Below are 21,600 nucleotides of genomic sequence, written 5' to 3'. Positions count from 1 at the left end.
TTAGAAAGTTGTCGTGGTATTTTTATTGTTTTAAATCAGATTTTACTGTTTTTCAAAATTTCTCTTAAAATATCAAAGGCTGAAAATCCTTATTTGGAAACAACAAAGAGCAAGAGCTGTGTATTGCAAACCACTCTCTGGGGCCCAGAACTGCCCACTAGCCCACCACAACCCACACACGAGTCATGACTAGCAAGAACGATGGGGACAGCACAAGGGGTGGCAGATATAGTCCCCATTTTGATCACGTTTCCAGATCTACCTTGTTCTCCAGCTCTGGGGCAGTTCTGCCACCAAAATTGCTGTAAAAATAAGTAATATTAGGATCTCTGTAGCCAGGACACCCTTCTCAGGGTAGGCTAACCCAAATATTGGCAGGATTTGGGGCCATGCCCCGGGGAAGTCCCCATTAGCGACCAGCACGGGTGGCTGAGCTCTCCAGAAACTGAGTCCACCCACTTACAGCAGAATCTTTCTAAAAACAAAGACATTTCCTTTTAACTACTTGCTTTTGGCACATCAGGATTTTTGAGGTAAAACATTTCCAAATTGTAAATCCATCAGATAATTCCTCAGTTCCAAGTTCCTCAGTATCCAAGAAATATGATATGACCTTGGCTGGGAAGTGCAGTCAAAAGAACACGATCACCTATTGCCTTTCCTGCATACTTCCATGGCATACCTATTTTTCCCTGGATGACTCCCAAGCTAAGAAAAGTCTTTCTCCTTGCTTAGTAAAATCGTGTCTAAGCTGTACAAGACACTATGAGTGCAGGCCAGAAACATTACAGTTTCAGAACATTAAAGTTACAGAACATTACAGGTTCTTCTAAGACGAAGTTATTCTTTACAAGAGGAAAAAAAGAATTCAGGCTCATCTTTAAAACTAAGAAATGTAGTTATTGTTCCAAACTTTGAGGCAATCTTCAGAGTTAGGTTATATATAAGTTTCTTCTGGAGTTTTACTGGAGATTGATGCAATGCCAGAAGATACTAAATTCTCATTTTTAAGTGAATGACCGCTGCACAGAGTTGCCAACCAAGAGTTTCCTTTATGGTAATAAAGAGCTCGCCAGGATAACCTCAGTAAAAAATGATGCTGATAAATACATCAGTTTCAAGATAATCAATACAGCACTTCCAGTGTTCACACATGGTTTTATTTTTTGGTCAGCAGAATATATTTTCCTTGCCCAACCTCCTTCCAATGAGGTACTCCAGTCTTTTTCCTGCTTTGGAAACAGAATACTATATGACTAAATCATGAGTACACATGCAATACTGTCAGTCGACATGATACACTGGACACACACGAGGGCAGGATTTGGCTGTTGGAAAATGGTGGCATAGCATGTTTTTCAAATTATATAACAGCTTTCTTCGTCCATCCTAGTCCAAATTATCTACATAGAATAATAATAAAAAAAAATTGCACGTCCATTTTTCACTGATTATTCCCTTTGAAATATCCCCCCTCCCCATGAATGTGGTGGTGTTAGTCCCAGCTTTCTGTGATTCCTCTCAGTTGTGCCCTGGATTTGGATTTCCCTTGGTGGTCCTGTTCTTTCAATGATGCTGCTCCCGTCTGCTTTCAGAATAATTTCTGTTTCACACTTCATTTGCATGTTTTCCTCACTGCATGGGAAAAAAGCAAGCACAAGTTTCCTTGTCTCCAACTTCACAACTAAGCCAAAAATATTTTCCTCTTTGTTCCCATTCCCCTTACCCTGCTGCTATGGGCATTTGTGTGCAGCATTGTGGAAAACGATGAGCAGAAAGTCCAACTATGAAGTGGGAAAGTATGAACAGGTGGAAGAGCAACAGGTAGTATCTCTGTGGTATCCCTGCTCTGGGAGTGCTGTTGGTTTCTTTTCTTCTTTTAGAGTAACACATGCCACAGAGGTAGAAGACATAGCAGTTGAACCACCGTAGATGATGACCTGAGGGACATAAATCACTAGAAGGACACAAGCCACACAGGTAAAGGCATAATTTCATCTTTTTCAATTCATGTTGGTTTAAAACCTTTAAGTTTTACTTGTAGATTTGGGTAAGTACCTACTAAACACTACCTTTTTAACCAGATAGTTTTCACCACTACTTTTACCTGCATTGGCAAGTCAGGAACTTCTTAAATTTCAAGTGCAAACACAACAGACAAACTGACTCAAAGGATGAGCTCCAGTGGGGTCACTCCCAGTTATGCTGGTTTTACTCACCACTTGCAATTTCACCCTCTCTCTCCCTGAAAAATGTTATAACACATGCTGAAAACTTCACCAAGTCAATGATCTCACATGGCCTTAGAAAAATTACATCACAAATCTAAAAAAAAAAAAAAATCAAACCTAGAAGCTAAGGTACGATGGAAGTGTTCCCTGCCTATATTCAGAATTATGTTGTGTCTCTAGCAGTAGTACATTGCTCATTGCTTGTTTAAAAAATTGTTGAAAAATGACAAAAGATCATAAATATGAACACAAGAGTGAGGTGATGAATAGAGCCACAGATATCACTAGGAACATTGCCTGATTCGTCTTCTCACTTACAAACCTGAAGCAGTTAGTCTGAGCAGAGAATAGTTTCACTAGGTGGGGTTTCAGCAACAAAAGGCAGGCAAGAGCCTGCTCCATATAGCACCCCTCGCTCCTGAATTACAACCCATTAACACAACCCACAGCATTATACTACTCCTCTTGGCCCTCATTACTGAGCACTTAGCATTCACACCCCAGTTGTCTGGTCTTTAATAAGAAATAAAGTTGTTTGTTTATTTTATACCTATTTAACTTGTCGTTTAAGATTTGCAGAATGCCATCAATCTTTGCCTCAGTACATTGACCTCACTTTAATTGTTGGGACTCTAAATTCTGCACAGATGTTATTACTATGAATTTAACTTTATATAGCAAGAAATTCAGTACTGCCATATGCCATCTTTTATGAGCTTGTAGTTTGTAATGAATATCCATGACTAATGCTTTTGACCCAGGTAAGCCCACGATTATGGAAGGTAAAAAGTTTACTAAACTTTATTGCAGCACTTTCAGTAATTTTACAAACAACTAATGCACACATCTCCCCTCCCTCTGTGTTGATATAAAAAATTGCTTAGCTCTTCTTAATATATCTGGCCACATCCAGTGTCATTCAGGGACTCTGATGAGTCAGACAAAATCTTCTAGATTCATGGATTGCATATCAGAGGGGATAAGATGATTTTCTCTGATATCCAGTACAAACTAGACCTTTTATTTCTTGATAGTGGTTTGTTGTTGTGGTTTGGGGTTTTCTTTTTATTAAATAAATTAGGACAAAACTTTCTGAAACTTGGTAGGAATTAGCCAGGTGCTAGAATTCAAATACATCTATTAAGTCTGTGGTTTCAAATATTTTAAACAATTGCTATATAACAGTAGGGAATACCTATTTGTAAGTAACTCAATCTATATTAATCCTCAAGGATATGAACCAGATATTAGTTACTGTCCAAATTAATTTTCAGAACCACAACGAGTTTTATCAGATAGCAAATTTAAAACTGAAGAATTAACCTCCAAAAGCAGAGAAGTGAATCAATCATGCAGTCCAATTAGCTATTCCCCAAAACACAGAGAGGACCTCTCCCTGCAGAGGGGCACTGAGCTGTAGACTGCGTATGGACTGCGTGGTCTAGCAGGGCTGGTGACGGTCACAGTGACATGGGAGCCAAGGAAATATAAGGTGGCTGAGGTTGCAAGGGTTGTTGCAAGGTCATGTTAAGGTTTAAATGAAGGTGATCTGACTTCAGCAGTCTACTGACATACAGAAATCCAGAGCTGGATCCTATTTTGAGGGGAAGATGAGATACTACTATCTCCAAAATGAATTTAATTCATATTAAACAATGCATCTTTCATAACTGTAAGTACCTCCTTTCTAGAATATGGACTAGCATCCTGCTCTACATGGGGAAAGTCCACTGCCACAGGAGGTAGGACTCAGGGTGAGAGCAGGAGGCTTGTCCTTCTGGAATTATTTATTAGGCCAGTGGTGAGCATCCAACTTTTTCCAAGGGTGTTGAAAGTAACTCAAAAGGCATTACCTTCCTGTAAATCTTTTTAGTAGGTAATTAGAAACAAAAGGCAAAACAGTAAATAGCAAATTATGATGCCTGAAAGTCAAATTTAACCAACTTAGTATTAAACTGCTGACACCTGAGTGTACTAGAAGTGACTTACCAGAGCAGCTGAAGGTCACTGTAAATATTCTAACTGCCGTAACATCCACAAATAAAATCAATGATATATCTTGCTAGAAAACCATACTGACAACCAAAAGTATTAAAACTCTTTACCGTGAACCAGTTTCCATGCAACAACTGAATACTAACGTAGTAAAACAAGAGCACAGCGAGGTGATATTTTGTGTTTCCATTAATCAGTAAGAGATTGAAGGTGAGCTGAGAGTAAATACTTGACAGTGGTAATACGTGAGTCCATTTATTCAGTGCTGAATAACACTGTTCATCTCAAATATCAATTAAAAAGGACCTAAGTGATAGCAAAGGAATACTGGTCCTGCATCATTAATTTTTTGTCAGCATTGCAGGCAGTGTATCAGCTGACTCTATTACTGACATTTTTGAGTGTGCTGAATGTTAGGGAAGGGATGCTCATCTCATCATACAGCTAGCTGATCTCGATCCTAACATGCTCAACAAAGTAACATGAAATCATACCAGTATGAGGTAAGAATGAAGTTTTCTGGGCATGTGTCTTCCCTCTTCTTTTCCCCACGTAGTCATGTTCACTCTGCAAAGTAATATTTTACAAGATGATAATAGAGGCTGAGTCCTCACACACAACTGATGAGCAGTCAAGCTCTCTCCAGTTCACCTGATCTGAAGGTATAGCCTATAGAGGATTTTTTTATTCATTTTTAGGAACAAATTTAAGCCTTTTTTTCCTCTACATAGAATAAACAGAGCTCAGACTCATAGTGATGAGTGACAGAGTCCCCCTGGGACATCCTTAGCTAGTATTAGTACCATAGTTTTAGAAAACCACTGTGCCAGGAAAGAGTTACCGCCATAGCACCAGAGACATGGCTCCCTTGGAAGGACTTCACTACAGCTACAAAGTCTATCCATGTTATATTCAGGGATTCTTCCACTGAATTATATCAACTAACATTTGGACCTAATCTCTTTTTTTGCCTCAGATACTCACTGCAATTTTAATGTCTTTTTTGTTTTGCTGTAATTTCAACCTTTTATTTTACTGCTGTTTTGTTTTCACTTAAAGATATATATTTATTTTCAATTAATTTATTTTCAGAGCTAATAGTCCTAACTCACATGAAGTCAACGGTCAAATGTACCAAAATCAGCTATTGAGGTGAGAGATGTGTAGTCAGTACATGTGTTAACACAGTTTGAATTTAGCATAAGAGGAATTTATGCAGGACTCTACCACCATGACTATGATTTAGAAGATATTTTCTGATTTTGGCTAAATAGCAAAAGAGACTTTTATCCGAAGCTCTGGAATCTGGAAAGCATAATAAAGAGATAAAAATCCCTTGTTAAATTCCATTTCCTGTTTTGGGTTTACTGGGCTTTTCCTAAACCAAATTCTGCAGTCTCTCCTTAAGGCCCTATTATCCTCTTCCATGGCTTATTCCATTTAGAGAGAAAAAAAAAAAAAAAAAAAAAAAAAAAAAAGCGTAAATTCTCTCTTATGTTTTTACTGGTGGGGAATGAAAACTGAATTTGCTATCCCTCTACAGCTGACTGAAGTTTTGGCATCTAAAACAGCGAAGCCCAAGTCTCACCTTTGCTCTTGCTTGTGACATTTCCATTGACCTCTGTTTCTAGAGATATACACGGGAGATGCCACCACACCAAGAAAGAACAATAGTGCATTAACCTCAGCTTAGGTGAAGGGAATGGGAGAACTGACACACCTGCAGAGCCAGGAGAAATGCTCCCTTTTATGGGAAAGAGCTTTATGTATTTCCCAGCTCCTGGTGGAAGACATACACAGAAAAGAAGAAAGCAATTTTCCATTTTATACATGATTTTACAATTGTCACCTTCTCGTCATTATAATCAATGATGTAAAAAGGCAGCATGATCTCAGGGTGCATTAGGTGAATTATTTCCAGAATGAAGTGGAAATATCATGGTAGAGAGGGCTGGTAGAGCTTGCTCTAAAATACCGTGTATGGTGAAGTTTAGCTGAAGTATAGCTTCAGTTTAGCTGAAGCTCCAAGAAAGCGGTTCACTGTGAGTGAATCTATCAGTCTGTAAACACCTGGGAGGAGAAAACATTATTCCAGCTAAAGAGCAATCTGAAGAGGAAAGAGTAGGAAAAAGATAAAGCAAGTAGGTATAAATTAGTCATACATATATTTGAAATGTAAAGTAGGAGAAGGTCTTCAAACAACAGGGAACTGAGGCTGTGGTGCATCCTCACTGAGGAATGGAGGAGTCAGGAAACCTAACTTATCTCAAGATGAAACCAGCTAAGTTTCCAAAAGTGATTAAGTGCAGCAGCAGGTAAGGGGACCTGAAGACCAGAAGTTCCCTTCCAACCTTATTTCTACATCCCTACTCAGCCAGTTTCCCTTACCACTGCTAAACATATTGCCTAGCTATTAGCAGTCAACCAATAACAAACTCCTGCTCATTGACACAAAGCACATCACAGGCAGAAATATAGAAAAAAGATTAAAATGTCAGTAAATCTGAAGCACCAAAAAGTTAAAGATGCTGGTTAATAAGCAGTACTCCATTTGTAGCAGCTCCTATCTTCCCAGAAGCTCAGCGCAGATCTACTGAGGCAGCTAATGAAACAGGAATTGGAGCATTGCTCTTATGAGTCACTCTGTTTGGAAACCTTTACATATTTAAAAAAAAAAAAAACAAAAAACAAAAAAAACCAAACCAAAAAAACAAAAAGCCCCATGTGTTAAAAGTATCCTAGCCAAACATGTTATTTCTCTTAAATATACAACAAAACACAACTGTCCTCAAGGTAAATATCCTCTGTTTTATTACTTCAGATCACTTTTCAGTGCTGTAATCATGTCATTAGGATTCCAATTTCTGGCTCCAAAAGAAGCAACCTTCTAACTATAATCTTCTGGTTTCCCAGTCTATTTTGTCTGTGTCAGTCTGAGGGGGACAACCAGAGTTCAGTGGGTCTAAACCTACCACTGAAACCAACAGCAGTAGGCTTAAGTCTCCTTGTCCATGGTGAGTCCAAAGGAGACTAATTTTCTTCTCAGCACTACAGTTTCTAAGAGATGTTCAGACAGCTCAGCTCTTTCTTATGAACTGGAGAGTTGTGTCAGGAAAAAAGTGTGGACAGTCTGTGTTATCCACTGATGTACCAGCAGCATTTCAGCTGGTACCACAAGAGGCTTCTGTGCTTCTGGTATTTTCTTTTCTATCCTATAAAACATTGGCACCGGGGAGGACAGGGAATGTTTCTTCCTTTGGTCTATAGGTGGAAAGGAATTTGAATAATAAATTACTGAAATCATTCTTCTACAGGTATTCATAAGGCCAACACAGTGACTCCCAGGATCAGACAGTTTCTCAGATTTTACTCTAAGATTTTGTACCTGTAACGTGTAACATCCTTGAGGATATGAGCTCAGAAACTTTGGTTTCAGCCTATTATAGCTAGAACAGGGTTATGCTACAGGGATTCCAGTTGTTTTGTTTTCATAACTTTTTACAATACGTTATGTTTTATTTTTACTACCTCTGGAGCCAGGAAAGTTGCATCTGTCATGAATAATTTCTGCAAAAAATATGATAGCGAAGACCAAAGAATAACTAAAATGCTTTCACACTAAGAAACCTCTGCCTATTATAACTGTATTCATCAATAATGATAATAACAAGTGGCAGCAAGACTTAAGTGTCCTTAAACTACCTCTATACCTCTCTACACAGTTATATTATCCCATCCTGCAGACAAGGTTAGGAACTTCCTCGTGGTAAGGCACCTCTGGGCCACCTATGTGCAAGCACTAGGAAGGTAACCTCCCAGGCAGTCCAGATGTGTGCAAAAGCTACCTCAGCAAGTGGTAACATGTCCATAGACCAAATCAGTGTAGCATAGCCTCAAAAGATCCTTGAAACTACTTTTAAACACGGGCACAGCAGCTCATGCTGGGCTTGCCAGCTCTGACTACCATGAAAGTGTAGACTAGAACTCCCATGGCCCCTAAATATTAATTATTTTATTTATTCTTTTTTAGGAATAAGATTGCAGATATAAGATGATACTTCAAAACCCTTTCTAGGTTATTTTTTAGCCCTACTTTACACCTCTATATTTGCCATGTTTCTTGAGGTCAGATCAGTGGCAGCTTTAATTGCACTTACAAGGAATGTTGCTATAACAGGGACGAAGTCCTAAACTTAACGTTTTCTTCATTATTTTGCAACTTTGGGAGCCTGCCAACATCGTTGCGAGATTTGGCATGTGTTTACCTGGAAAGAATGAGAGACTTAATATTTCATTTCAGCTTTGCAAGGTTTTCTTCTCCCTACCTCCCCCAAAAAAGAGCAAACAGAGGAATCAGAAACATAGTCAAAGGGCAAGGCTGGTCTCTCTGAGGTTGGTATAGATCAACACGGCTCAGCAAGCTTCCTTGAAAGCAAGAGCAGCTCCATAACAAGTGACTGTACCTTTGTGGGTAACTGTCTCTCCACTCTCCACAAATTTGGGTGCATGGGGGATATTTTTATTTGGTCTTCTACCTAAGGCCAGTTTGCTACGCGAGAGGTTCATCACGCTCAGACTTGAAAGTGTGAACTGTAAAGGCCAAGCTGATAACCTTACCTGCAGCCTAGTGCCTTAAAGCCAGATCTGTGTTTAACTCCTGTTTTAGACCTTTAATACAGAAAATAATGCTTGTGCAACTGTTACTTGGTGCTTGGAGGTGTATTGACACACAAGCTTGCCAGGCAACTAACAGAATTCTGTTGGGTATATACATTAATTATTTTAATGTAAAATATTTTAACAGCCTCAAAAAAGGGATGAAAATAGAGGTTACCACCACCCACATCCCACCAAAGTCATTGCCCCACTGATAACCTTGGTAAGTCATGCTTCTTTTGGAGCTGCTTTTGCTCTGGTCTTGGGTCTGCCTCAACAAGGGTTCGAGTACACCCACATAAAGTGAATGCTTCCCTTTCACTGGGTTAAAACAAGAACTCTGTAGGGTTGGATCCCCTCTGGAAAATCACAAAATTTATTGGGATGATACTTACACAGTGAAGATGCTGCACAGAAGCGGGTCAGCTCCTGCCAGCCCTAAGGTGCAAGACCCAAGCATCCTGCCCGGGGGTGAATCGCAAGGAAAGGGATAACCACTGAAGTGCCAAGAAGCAGATGCCTCCTCCATCGGGCTGCTTTAGCTGTTGAATAAAAGTGTTTTCCCGGTTAGATTCCTGGAGCTGTGTTTTCCCCGTCTGCGATGTCTAACTTTCTCCATACACCCTGCAAAGACTCGCTAACTCCTATCTCAAGCTACGGTAATCTACCAGGCCTACAATTTAAGCATGGCTATGTCAAAACTCTTCTGTGGATCCAGTCTTCCCTCTGCAGCCGCCCCACTGAAAGGATTAAGCTATTTGGGAAATGAAGCACTGTTTGCTGTGAATAAGGATGTCAGATACTGGTCCCAAAGAAGCGATGTCTCAGTATATTTTGGTTTAATATTCTTATGTCAATGACACTGGTAGGAAATGGAAAAAGGTAAAAACTCTGTGAGGCGTGTAAAACAAGCGTGGACAAGGCAATAGGAGTGTGACAGTAGGAACCGGCTGTGTATCAGCACAGGGGCCGGCATGGCTGTCACCGGGGCTGGCAGAAAACACTCCCCACAGACCTGAAGCGCTTCCAGCACTCCAGACGCGAAGAGTTAAATTTTGCTGTTTGCCTCAGCAGTATAAATCCATAGCATTTTGACTGAATCCCATAAAAGTAAATCAGTGTAAGTAAGGCCAGGCTGTGGCCTAGCAATCCTGCAGACCAACGCTGAGAAAAAGAGATGGCAATACCAGTTAGCAGCAGCTCCTGCCACGCTGGTAGCAGAATAGCACAGAGTCAGCCAGGGAGCAGCTGGGAGGCAGCCAGATGGGCAATGAAAGGGGCACAGCGAGCTCCTCAAAAAATAGTTTTTTAATTGTAGGAAATTTTGCAAGACATCCCTGACATAAAGTTGAATTATTTTCATTTTTGCTCAAACAGCAAAAATGTAGATGCTGCCGTTTGCACAGACAGGGGTTTTTTAAGTTGTTGTTGCAAAGCTGCACTTAAAAGGGGGCTGGTATTAATCATCTCTACATAAGGCAAGTTTAAAGGGGCATATCAACCAATTATTTGGAGCAGCTGATGGGCAGTGGTCTAATTTTGCTGGCTGGTGTTTTTTCGGAGCGGGTATCAAATGGGTCCACGTGGCATGAACAGAACATAGCTCCAGATGGGAGAGCAGTTCCCATCTTTTGCAGAGTAAATCTGCTGTTTGAGACTATATTATATGACTGAAATTTTATACATATGACTTTGTTGGAGCTGGGATCTCTTCCTTTGAAAATGTGCTACAATAATAATTGCATTTACCAGTTGCCAGTCCTTCTCGCAAAACATTTTTTTTTGTTCGGATTGTGAAATTAATTGTCTCTAGCTAATATAATTAAAAACAAACACTTCTGATTTCAGCGGAGGGAAAGGGGAAGAAAAAAAAAAAAAAGGCAAACTGCAGCCCTGATTTTCTATTGACAACAAGAAAGCTCTGCCATCCCTGAACTGTTTAATTATTGAAATGAACTGTAACAGTACACTGGATTGTTGCCGAGGTCACCGAGTAGTACTGGATGTCAAGAGGAAAGCAACAGCTCCGAGAGCCCTCCAACGCCCCAGGCTCCGTCTAAAAACCCACACACTTTTTCTCAAGCATTCAGCCTCTGATAGGTAGCCTGATAGCACGGCCGATTTGCTAGTATTACAGAGGTCCAACGGTGCTTGCTTGTTTTAAGACGAGCCAAACTATGCTCTGGTGACCACCGTGACGCTGTGATTCCCATGCCCTATCGCATTCCTCTTTCTCAGATCCCAGGCATTTTTTTTTTCCCCTACGTGCAGTCCAGGATGTAGACAAATGAATTCCAAGTGACCTATGTGGGGGTGGACTCTTTGGAAACAAACAACAAAAATAAGATATCTCCTGTCCTCACTTTTTCATTTGCTTGTTCCCTGGATACAGTTTATTCATGGCAATGAAATACACATTGTGCCTCTGGAGCCAGATCCAGCAGCAACATCTTTACCACCCCCTAACCTTGGCTGTTGTTTTTTTTCCCTTCTTTCCTTTCTTTTTTCTTTTCTTTTCCTGATTTCCTATTTCAGCCTTTACAAAAGAGATTTTTTTTTTTAACATTATCTGCTCCTTTAGAAGTCAGTCTGCCCTCTAAAGCCTATCATATGAAGGGTTGGTATTGATTTAAATGATGGGGTTTTTTCTATAAAAATTTAGGAAACTGGAAGTTTTGAAAAATAAAATGCTTGTACATATCTGCACTGGTAGGAGGTTCTGCTGTGCAAATAATCACTGTGTTTGCAGGGAAAAGCAAAAACTTCTTTTGAAACTTTCAATGTGAAGAAAATCCTGTAGACACAAAAACTGCTAAAAAGAAATAAAACTGCAGTTGGTGAACAGACAATAAACATTTCAGATTGCTTTATGGCACACTATTACAAGCAACTATCTTGCTTAAGTAGGCATAACATTTTTCACAGTATATATTTAAGGTTTTATTATGGTTCAGATTAACAGCAGGAAACCATTGCTTTTGAAGGGAGGGGAGAAATAATTTCTGCTAGTCCAGTGGTCTGATAGGTAACAAAAAATAATTTTAAAATGGCCTGAGAAATGCACTGCCTGGTTAGCAGCTTCCAGCCTACCCTGATGCTCATGCTGTGGACTGCATACGCAGCCCACGAAAAGGAAAAGCAAGAAGTGACCCTTGAGACCAGCTCTGGCCCTGCAGGCACTGGTGTAGCTGCACTGGTTTCTGAGACTTTTGCTGGGGCACCTATGGAAGACGCAGCCCTGAGATCTGGCGAGAGCAGCACCTCATGCAGACGGCGCTGGGAAGATGTTGTTTCTGCTGTCAGACATCTGCGCCTCTCCCACCACCAGCGCGCTTGAAGCGTCAACGAGCCAACTGGCAGCAGCCCCTTGTTCTTGCTATCAGTATAAGCCTGCCTTCCTCACCAGAGTCACTGCCTGATTTTAGGGCCAGACATCAGACCGTTTGGGGCCACCGCAGCCTCTCCATGGACCTCAGCCGTCCTCCGGAGCGGCTCTCGAGGACAGCAGGCTATGCGGTGACATCTCCTCCCAGGCTGCCAACTCCTGCGAGCCTGAAACAATGGAACAAAGAATAATGGGAAAAGAACAGTCCACAATAACGCATCCAGCATTGTCCTGGATTCCCTTTGGCTTCGTTAAAATTAGTGACGTCCTTCAGTTCTGGGTGCACCAGACCTCTCCTGCTTCTGCACAAAGCAGAGCCCAGCCCAGCAAACAGCTCTCAGCACTTCTCGTCTGCCCCTCGCTGACAGGATCGACTTTGCAACTCCAGGGCTCAAGCCTTGCGTGGGGAAACCACACTGCAGCCACCCTGTCCCTCACCCCCTTCCCACTCCCTTTGTCCTGGGAGCTTTGCTCAAGAGCGGGGACCCACGCCTGCAAGCTTGTTGCTTCCAGGACATAACGACCTATAGATATTTAGCTGTCTGAAGGAAATTAGAGCATATTTTTATTATTCCCCATAGTGTGACATCTTGCCCTGTTCGCCAGTCTACTTTTACCTCCTCGGAAATGTACACCATTTACCCCAGATGCTCCCACCAGCGACTGGGCCCTCATGGGCATGGGGGGAACAAAACCTTTCCTGGAATATGAAAAGTTTCCACAGAGACACGAAGAGCTAATTTTTTTGTAAATTATGTGAACTGAAGTAAGTAATTTAACAGCTTATTCCCCCAGGTAGCCAGTGACCACTCTATGTCCCTCTTATTTAATTTGACAGTTAACCTTTCGACAGCTGGTAGTCATTTTAGATTAATTTTGTATATTAAAAGTTAGTAAGCAATTTCTTTCTAGTTTTTTTTTTTTTTTAATTGTTAGTTTTTCCACGTATTTCCAGTGGTCATCTCATCTACTAACTTTGTTCATCCTTTTGAATGCATCACTTTGTGAGTCAGAAGCGAGGGGAGGAAGAGGAAGGGTGGCTAAGAAATTGGAAAACATTATTTAAATAGGTAAGATTAAGTATTTCTGCCATAGTTTACAATTAGAATATAATAAATCTAGAAACTATTTCATGTATGAGAGCATGTGCATTAGAAAAAATATTTCTATAACAGATAACCATCTTTTGAACACTAAAATGTTAGTAATTTGTCAGTTTTTCTTTTAATTAAAACTGTGATTATAGTTCATGCTCTGTTTAATTCGGTGTCAACATTTTGGATGGGGGCTAAAACTGATTTCCTCTTAAATCTGTTGCATTTCTCAGGACAACTGATGAAGTGTGCCTTAACATTAAGCTCTTGAACCCATGAGGTTTGCTTGTTTCGAGATCAGTAAATCAACAGATATTAGAGTAATAACCCCGATAAGACTCAAGACTTCTAACGCTTCTGTAAATGCTGCTTTTAACAAAACTGCACCCATTTTTCCTCTCAGACAACTTGTTTTAATTCATTGCATCATTACCAAGTTGGTCCACTGTAAAATGAATTAAAATTATGCTAGTTAGCAGTTTCATTCTAAATACTGTTCTCAATGTAATCCATGAAACATTTAAAGTGTTTAAACTTTTTTTTTTTTAACAACACAAAAATCTGTCTGGTCTTTCTCTAAACCATTTTTTTTTAATCATTGTTATTTTGAGTCTTCTTCTGGGAGAATAAACTTGCATGAGTTAAGGGTATGTCTCTCAAAGTAATAGTAGGTATTAACTGGGGAAGGGCTTCAGCAACATCTTTGCCAGGGCAAGTGCGACTGGTTTTGACCCTCCCTCAATTATGTTAGTACTCCAAAATATAGTCACTGTAAGAAAAGTACTAATTCAAAGGACTGATATACAGTTGAAAGTCAGCATCCACCAAAAAGCATCTGCTGGGTCATGGCTCATGCACCACAGGATGCTATGGCAGTTTGTTCTCACCTTTTCCCACTAGCTTACTCTGCAGTTGGCAGGCACACAGTATCACAGACCTGGCCTTAAAATCTGCCTAACCCACACAAAATACAAGTGGATTTACACAGGGGAAAGAAAAAAAAAAAGTTTAGATAGAAGATAATTTGTTAAGGGAATGAATATCAATTGATTTCTAAGGGTCTCTCCAACTCAGCTTGATCGACAGGTAATATTCAGCAGAAACCACTGTGGAATTTTACTAAGGAAATTCTGGGTGAGTTAGGAGCCCCAGCCCTCATGCCTAACTCAAGAAGCTCATTCCACCCCAGTAACATATGACAAAGGAGCTCAAATGGGGTTTTGTCCAGGGAGGACTGGGAAAAGCTTATTTCAGCAGTCACCAGTGCTGAGTACATTTGCTGCAGTGACTGAGGAGGAGGATGTGCTGTGCAGGCAGCTGCAGTGCTAGGACCAGCTTGGGTGCTCTCAGAATAGGTGCTGAAACAAAGGCCAGTGTGTTCCTCATCCATAAATGTGAATGCATGAATAAATTTTTTGCTGTAAAGAGGATGACCACAGAATATGATATGAATAGGTATTACAGACTGCATCCTCATACTTTTGTGTCAGGCTTATCTCCCGCTCCCTTGCCACTGCAAAGCTGCATTAAGCCACATGGAGAGTGGAAATAACCATCACGTTTCTTAAAAACACTCATAACTTACCATGTTTAGTTCATAGTTCCTTCTACCTTGCTTATTTTAATAAATACTCATGGCAGTCAGTAAAATTAAAACATCAATGAACAAAACAGATCCATATGAAATTTTCTCCAGGGATTAGGCATGGAGAGGAAGCACATCTGGTGCAGAAGAGTCATGTTGCTAAGTATGCTCAACTTCCCCACTGATAGGTGAGTACAGCGATAATCTAATTTATCTGTAATGTACCTGAATGCTTCTTGGATCAAAGCCTGGGGGATGCAAAGGAAAAGACTGAAAACTGAGAAAGTCTACTCAAAAATGATGGTAACTTTCAACTGTATATTGTAATCACCATGGTAGTGAGAGAGAGCTCATACTTGATTCCCTGGGAATTACCTCAAGACAAACGTGGTGAGAATCTCTTTAGAGAGTATGTGAGGAAAAGCACACCATGAGAAAGAGGAGCAGATGCATCTTTAGAGTTCAGTATTCCTCACGCCTCTAACTTTACGTGCCCTTTACGCAGTCTTCTACTAATTTTTCTACACTGATAATCTATAGAACCTAATTACACAAAGTTTTTAAAAAAACCCTTCTATAAAATGCATAATGCCTGATATCTGAGTCACAAGCACAGTTAATGTAATCTAACACATATTGCGGGAACCTACTGCACACAGATATTACCAATTAGCACATGATTTTAACAATCAACATTCATGCAATTAATAGAACACTTCATATTCCTTCTAATTTTGAGCTCTGCATGAGCATATGTTATCATGACGGAATGTGGGATCATTTATTTATACTGGAAGCAAGGCTCCACACAGAAAGCCGAGATGCTGAAAGTTAGCCTGAAAGTGAAAAAGACTCAGCTTTGTGTTGAAAAAAGAATACTTTTAGTCTGATTTCTAAAAGCTGAGTTGCGTGCTTACCTTCTTGTTGATCCTTGCTGTTAGTGAACTTCTGGAGAGGAAACTGTGCCCTGATTACAACTGGGGAGTACAACCATCAATTAATCCACAAGCGGGTAAACACTCTCTCTAGAACTGAAAACTACAATGTAATCAAGACTCGTGAAAAAGAAATAACCATCGTTTCTTGCTTAGATTTTTTTTTTTTTTACATTCAGATATAACAGTAGCTAAGCACCTTATTTTCCTTAACATGTTTATTAATTTACTTTATTGTGAGTAGGGAAGACTTACTATAATTTTAGGACAGATGAAGAACTGTGGTAAAGAGAGATTAAGCCCAGATCCCCACAGTATTTAGCCACACATTTACACTGAATTCCATGGGATTTAGGCATTTGATACCTTTAGGATCCAGTCCTGTCTATTTTCCTTGTAGTAGAGAAAGCAGGGAGCTGAACGCCTGTTTCCCAGCATCCCAGTAGTCACCAGCCTACTTTACTCATCTCTCTTCTTGCTCTTTGGTGTTAATATAAGTAAAAAGCAATAAAAACTTATCTTGATTACTGAAGTCATAGATGTGTTACTAGCTCATTAAGGAGACGAGGTGCTTACTAAAAAGGTGTTTTTTACACGTAGACTGCAAGGAATCACACCGCACTGCTGCAGTAGCTGGAGCTGCTATATTCCCCATCTATCGCCGAGAAGAATAACGTCAAAACACAGGGGTTGTGCAAGCCTTCGTTCCACAACACCTTCACATCTTCAGCTGCTTTGTTACAGAGATGTCCCACACATTTTTCCTGCGACTGAAGACGTTCCAGCAGGCCTTCACAGCCAAACACTGCCTTCAGCAGCTTCTCCTGTGAGCTTGAGGACAAAGGTGTGCCGTGCCAGTGCACTACTGTGCTGACCTTCCCTTTGGTTTAGGAAGCTACCTAGTCTAATCCTACTCTGAACAGATTTTGGAGAATACAACAAGAATCACAGTCATCAGGCAGTCCTCTTCCACTGGCAAAGGGGCAGTAGAGGTGATGCAAGATGGGGCGTCTGATGGCAGGAGGAACCTCTTTCCTTCGAGCTGCACGGTGGCTGCCCCCTTCTCGCCTTTCCGATGGGTTAGCAACAGCGTTGGGTTCCCTTGGGCTTTTGCTTTGGGAGCTTGCTCTAAGCCCCTACGTCAAGAGGCTGTTGATGCAGGGAATTCTCCTCCAGCAGCAGGGACTGAAGCAGCTGCAAGAGCTGCAGATGTAGACTCTAAATCATTATGTCTTTTCCTCTTTCAGGACAAGCTCCTGAGAGAATTTGGTTTACCACACATCTGACGTGTATTTATGTGTTGCAGAACAGGAGTAAAGTAGCAATTCGCTGGGTATAACTGTATTTCTAAAAAATGTCAGAGGAGTATTTATGTCCCCTGTCACTGCCTCCCCCCTTCAGGGAACCTTCATAGAGGTGTCACCTTTTGGGCTGCTGCTGTTTCAAACAAGAATAGATTATAGTAATCTATAGGTGGTCAAAGAAAAGAGGGATATCACCTGTGACTGCACCTCTCATACTTATCTCAAGGACTCTTCAAACAAATCCTGGTAAACAGGATAGTAAATGCTCTCCAAAAGTCAGTGTCTGATTATATAATTTGTACAGTTTGAAATAAGTATGCAGTTAAGTCAGTCCGGATTTCCACAATGACCAGGACAGATGCATGACTATAGACAAATAAGAGGAAAAATGAAAGGTCTCAAAGTCAGTTTGCCTGAGGTAACTTCAGCCAAGGTAATAGAGCAGCACTAGTGTCACAGACAGGGAAGTAAACTAAGTGCAATGTTTTTTTACACTCACTAAATAAATCAGCAGTGGTCTTCCTGTCAAAAAAAAAATCAAGAGATACTTTCTTCTGTTGATATCAATAGTAAATATATATTTTGTTAACCATTATTCTTACTGAAGGCTTTACTGCACAAAGAATCCAGGGGGAACAGAAAATCGTATAATTGTGCAGGTTGGGGAATTCTCTAAAAATACGTAACCATGGCACCCTTGTCATTACCAATCAAGTAATCTTGATAAAAAGTAAAGTAATTAGCCTTTGAGAAGAGCATAAAGCTAATTAAAAATGACAACTTAGTCATCTCAACAAACAACAGCACAGAACCAGTCAGTAGTTCTAACTATAGCACAATGCGATAACCTGACCTGCCAAAGTAGCTTGCCTTCAAGTGCGTTAAAAGAAACCACAGTTCACAGGAGTGAAACTTTGATAACCTTTTTCTATGTTTTAAAATTCAGGTTTGCTTCATCTACCATCCAATATTTCTGTTTGTTCTCTGTGTTTCATCATCATTTAGTAAGGCTTTGTCCACCTATCAGTAATTTTTGTAATTGAAATGATGGAAATTCCTGTAGTCTCCTAAAAGGAGACTATAAAATATGAAGTATGAACATATGCATTGTCAAAAAGATTTACAAGTTGCAAATAATAAGTTTAGTCTCATAACAAAGTTGCTTGTTCAGAATTTATAAATAATAACCAGAAACAAAAAGAAACAACCAGTCTCTCATTTATATAGAAATTTGGGGGTCTGTCCTCCCACAGATGTTAATGGCAAGGTTTTAATAAATTTCTATGGGAACAAGAGTGAATATTTCTTCTTTTCTTGCCATCAAAAAATCCTGAAAATATGTTCTCTTCAAGAAAATTATCACAATTATCAACAATTTTCTTAGCAGATATATCTACTTAAGTTGTAGGTACAGAAGAAAACAAATTACTATAGTTTCAAATCACAAAATATTAAATATTCCTAATATATAAAATATATATTATACATTATTTATATTCTATTTTTATATTATATAAAATATAATATATAAAAATATTATATATTTTGTAACATAAATATACATATTGTGTTATATATATTATAGGTATTATATTTATAATTACATATATTAGTTACAGGCAGTAGTCCATGGTACTATAGTGGTAGAATCATAAGATGGTTTGGGTTGGAAGGGACCTTAAAGATCATCCAGTTCCAACCCCCTGCCATGAGCAGGGACACCTTCCACTAGCCCAGGTTGTCCAAAGCCCCGTCCAACCTGGCCTTGAACCCTTCCAGGGAGGGGGCAGCCACAGCTTCTCTGGGCAACCTGTGCCAGGGCCTCACCACCCTCACAGGGAAGAATTTCTTCCTTAGATTTAATCTAAATCTACCCTCTGTCTGTTTAAAACCATTACCCCTCATCCTATTCCTAAACCCCTGATCAAGAGTCCCTCCCCAGCTTTCCTGTAGCCCCTTTAAGTCCTGGGAGGCCCCTATAAGGTCTCCCTGGAGCCTTCTCTTCTCCAGGATGAACAACCCCAACTCTCTCAGCCTGTGGGTGGGGCACTTGCTGGTGAAGACTGAGGCAAACAAGTCATTGAGTATCTCAGCCTTCTCTATATCCTGGGTAACCAGGTTTCCCATTTCCTTCCAGAGAGGGCCTACGTTTTCCCTAATCTTCCTTTTATCACTGATGTACCTACAGAAGCTGTTCTTGTTGCCCTTGACATCCCTGGCTCTATTCCTTAAATCTGAGAACAAATTTGCTTTAAGAATTGAAGTGTCCTAATCTAAACTGTGTGCACACAATTTAGTCTTCATGAAGCTTTGATACAACTCCTGAACTCATACTCACAGGCTTAGATTTAAAAAGGAGGAATCAGTACTGTCATGGGCCAAGCCAAAACATCGGTATCTTCAACAGATCCAGCTGAGTGATGCTGACACTTAATCATGGTAATATACCTTCTTAAAGCACACAGAGGAAATACAGGTTTGATCCTCAGAACAGGGATTGACTGGAATAGGAAAAGATGTAGAAGAGATTATGATTAGGTTTTGCCTAGGCCATGCTAATCTTTGACTATAGTTTTGGTTCCTTCTTGCTAGGAAAGAACAGAATAATGATTTAGAGAAGCCCTGAGGCTGCTTGAAACACGATGCATAGGAAGCAACCTGCAAAACAGAATGATTGCAACTCAGTGCAAGAAGTGAAAACTTAAGCTCCTTTGACTTAAAATATATATGAATACATGAGTTGGTAAAATAGTTACAGATGTGTATCTAGACCAAATAAAAAGGCCTTGTAGCCATGGAGAAAATATGTATCTGCTTGTGCTGCATTACTTCCACTCTTAGGAAAACTTGAAGCAGAAATAAAATGTTTGCTTATATTTTGAACAAATGTTGGATGTAACAAAATTCTGAGCAACCGTGAACTAGATAAAGACCTTGATCCTGCTCTGTAATGCATGGTAAGACACAGTTCACGAAGGCCAGCTCTGGCTTAGGAAAGCGAGTCTCCCTAAGCTTTCTCTAAAGTCGGTGGAGAGAGGGATCATCCATCCCCAGCTATTGTAAATAGGCATCGTTCCATTCGAAACCGTGGAAGCAAACCAACATATACAGGCTGAATATCTTAGGCTGTGATCCCAAATCTACAGATCTGCGCCTCTTAATAATTCTTCATATGCCAAATGTAATGACATTGGACAACCTTTCTGAGCTTTGATTTGCAAGCTTTTCATTGAAAATATTTTCAGCGTCAAGTAGTCCTCCAGCTGAATTCTGTATCATGGATTCGGTGCAACTTCGGGCGATTCCAGGGTGGTTTTTCAATTCTTTAAAGTGCTTGCTCAAATGTATTTGTAAAGTTTTGTGTTTGTTTTAAAAGAACTTTCTCTAAAGAAGTTTTTAAAGGTCTTCAAGGAAACACAGTCTCTTTTCATAAGCCTACTGGACAAGCAGGTGTCTTGGTCTCAGACTCTTACTCTTTGGTGTTATAGGACATCAGGGAAGATAAGAGAAGTGTTGCTTTCCTCTTCCTTTTTTGCTTTCCCCAAGCAAAAATTAAATTTTTACAGGGATGAGGTAGTAATCTACAACACCTGCAAAGAGAAAGCATCTACTTGATCTTTTGACATGTCATTTCCTTATGTAGGGAAGGTGGAGATGAAAATGAGATATTTATCTGGTAAGGAAAGAACAAAAGAGTAAAATCTCCACTTGCTCTTGTACCTCTCATCAGACCTACAGGCTCTTAAACGTAATTCCAAGTTTAACCTGGACAAAGAAATGGAAAAAATACACTGTAGGGAACAAGACTGCATTGGCAGTGGAGTGGATTCAATGACCTAACAGTTCTTTTTCCATCTCTGATTTCTTTGATACTATTTATAAAAAAGGAAACAAAAATGATGGGGCACTCCAAACAAATTGTTACCATAAACCAATAGGAAACATCAAAATTGACAAATGCCCCTTTAAGACTCGTATGGCTCATGGAGCCAGGGAGAAGACTAATAATGTACCTCTCTGAAGGTCCTGGGCTATGTTTATTTCCTGTATTTATTTAAAAGAAAATCAAAATACTTTTAAGCAAGTCGGCTGGTTCCAAATTTAGGAACAATTGAACAAAGAGGAATCTGCTAATTCCAGATGGAGTGCATATAGTCCCTTGGCACTTATTACTTACCAAATGTTTCAGAAAGCAAACACATGACCTAAAAGATTTTGTGAGTGTGGGGTCCTCAAAAAGCTCTTAACAAGTCATGTATTTCTAACCGTATTTACTTTACCCACACACAAAAACCCACTTCGTTTTCCTTTCTTTTTTTTTTTTTTTTAAAAGCAGACAATGTTCCCTTTAAAGACTATTTACGTACGATTCAGTTATCCCATAATGCTGGGGGCTTTAAAGGTGTCTCCTTTGA

At 39.9% G+C, this 21,600-nt stretch overlaps 1 long non-coding RNA gene across 1 annotated transcript in view; it reads right to left on the bottom strand.

Moving 5' to 3' along the window:
• Positions 1-1,632: 1,632 nt before the first annotated feature.
• The window catches only part of LOC141945005 (uncharacterized), a 36,578-nt gene continuing 16,610 nt past the window's right edge, over positions 1,633-21,600 (bottom strand). Inside the window, exons 2-3 of the long non-coding RNA XR_012629390.1 lie at positions 4,721-4,793; positions 1,633-1,940 (exon numbers count right to left, since the gene is read on the bottom strand). This is a non-coding gene — a long non-coding RNA (uncharacterized LOC141945005). The remainder of the gene's footprint in view (positions 1,941-4,720; positions 4,794-21,600) is intronic.

The sequence above is a fragment of the Strix uralensis genome, chromosome 6 (assembly GCF_047716275.1).
Source record: "Strix uralensis isolate ZFMK-TIS-50842 chromosome 6, bStrUra1, whole genome shotgun sequence".
Lineage (NCBI taxonomy): Eukaryota > Metazoa > Chordata > Aves > Strigiformes > Strigidae > Strix > Strix uralensis.
This window is presented reverse-complemented; position numbering and strand designations above follow the sequence as displayed.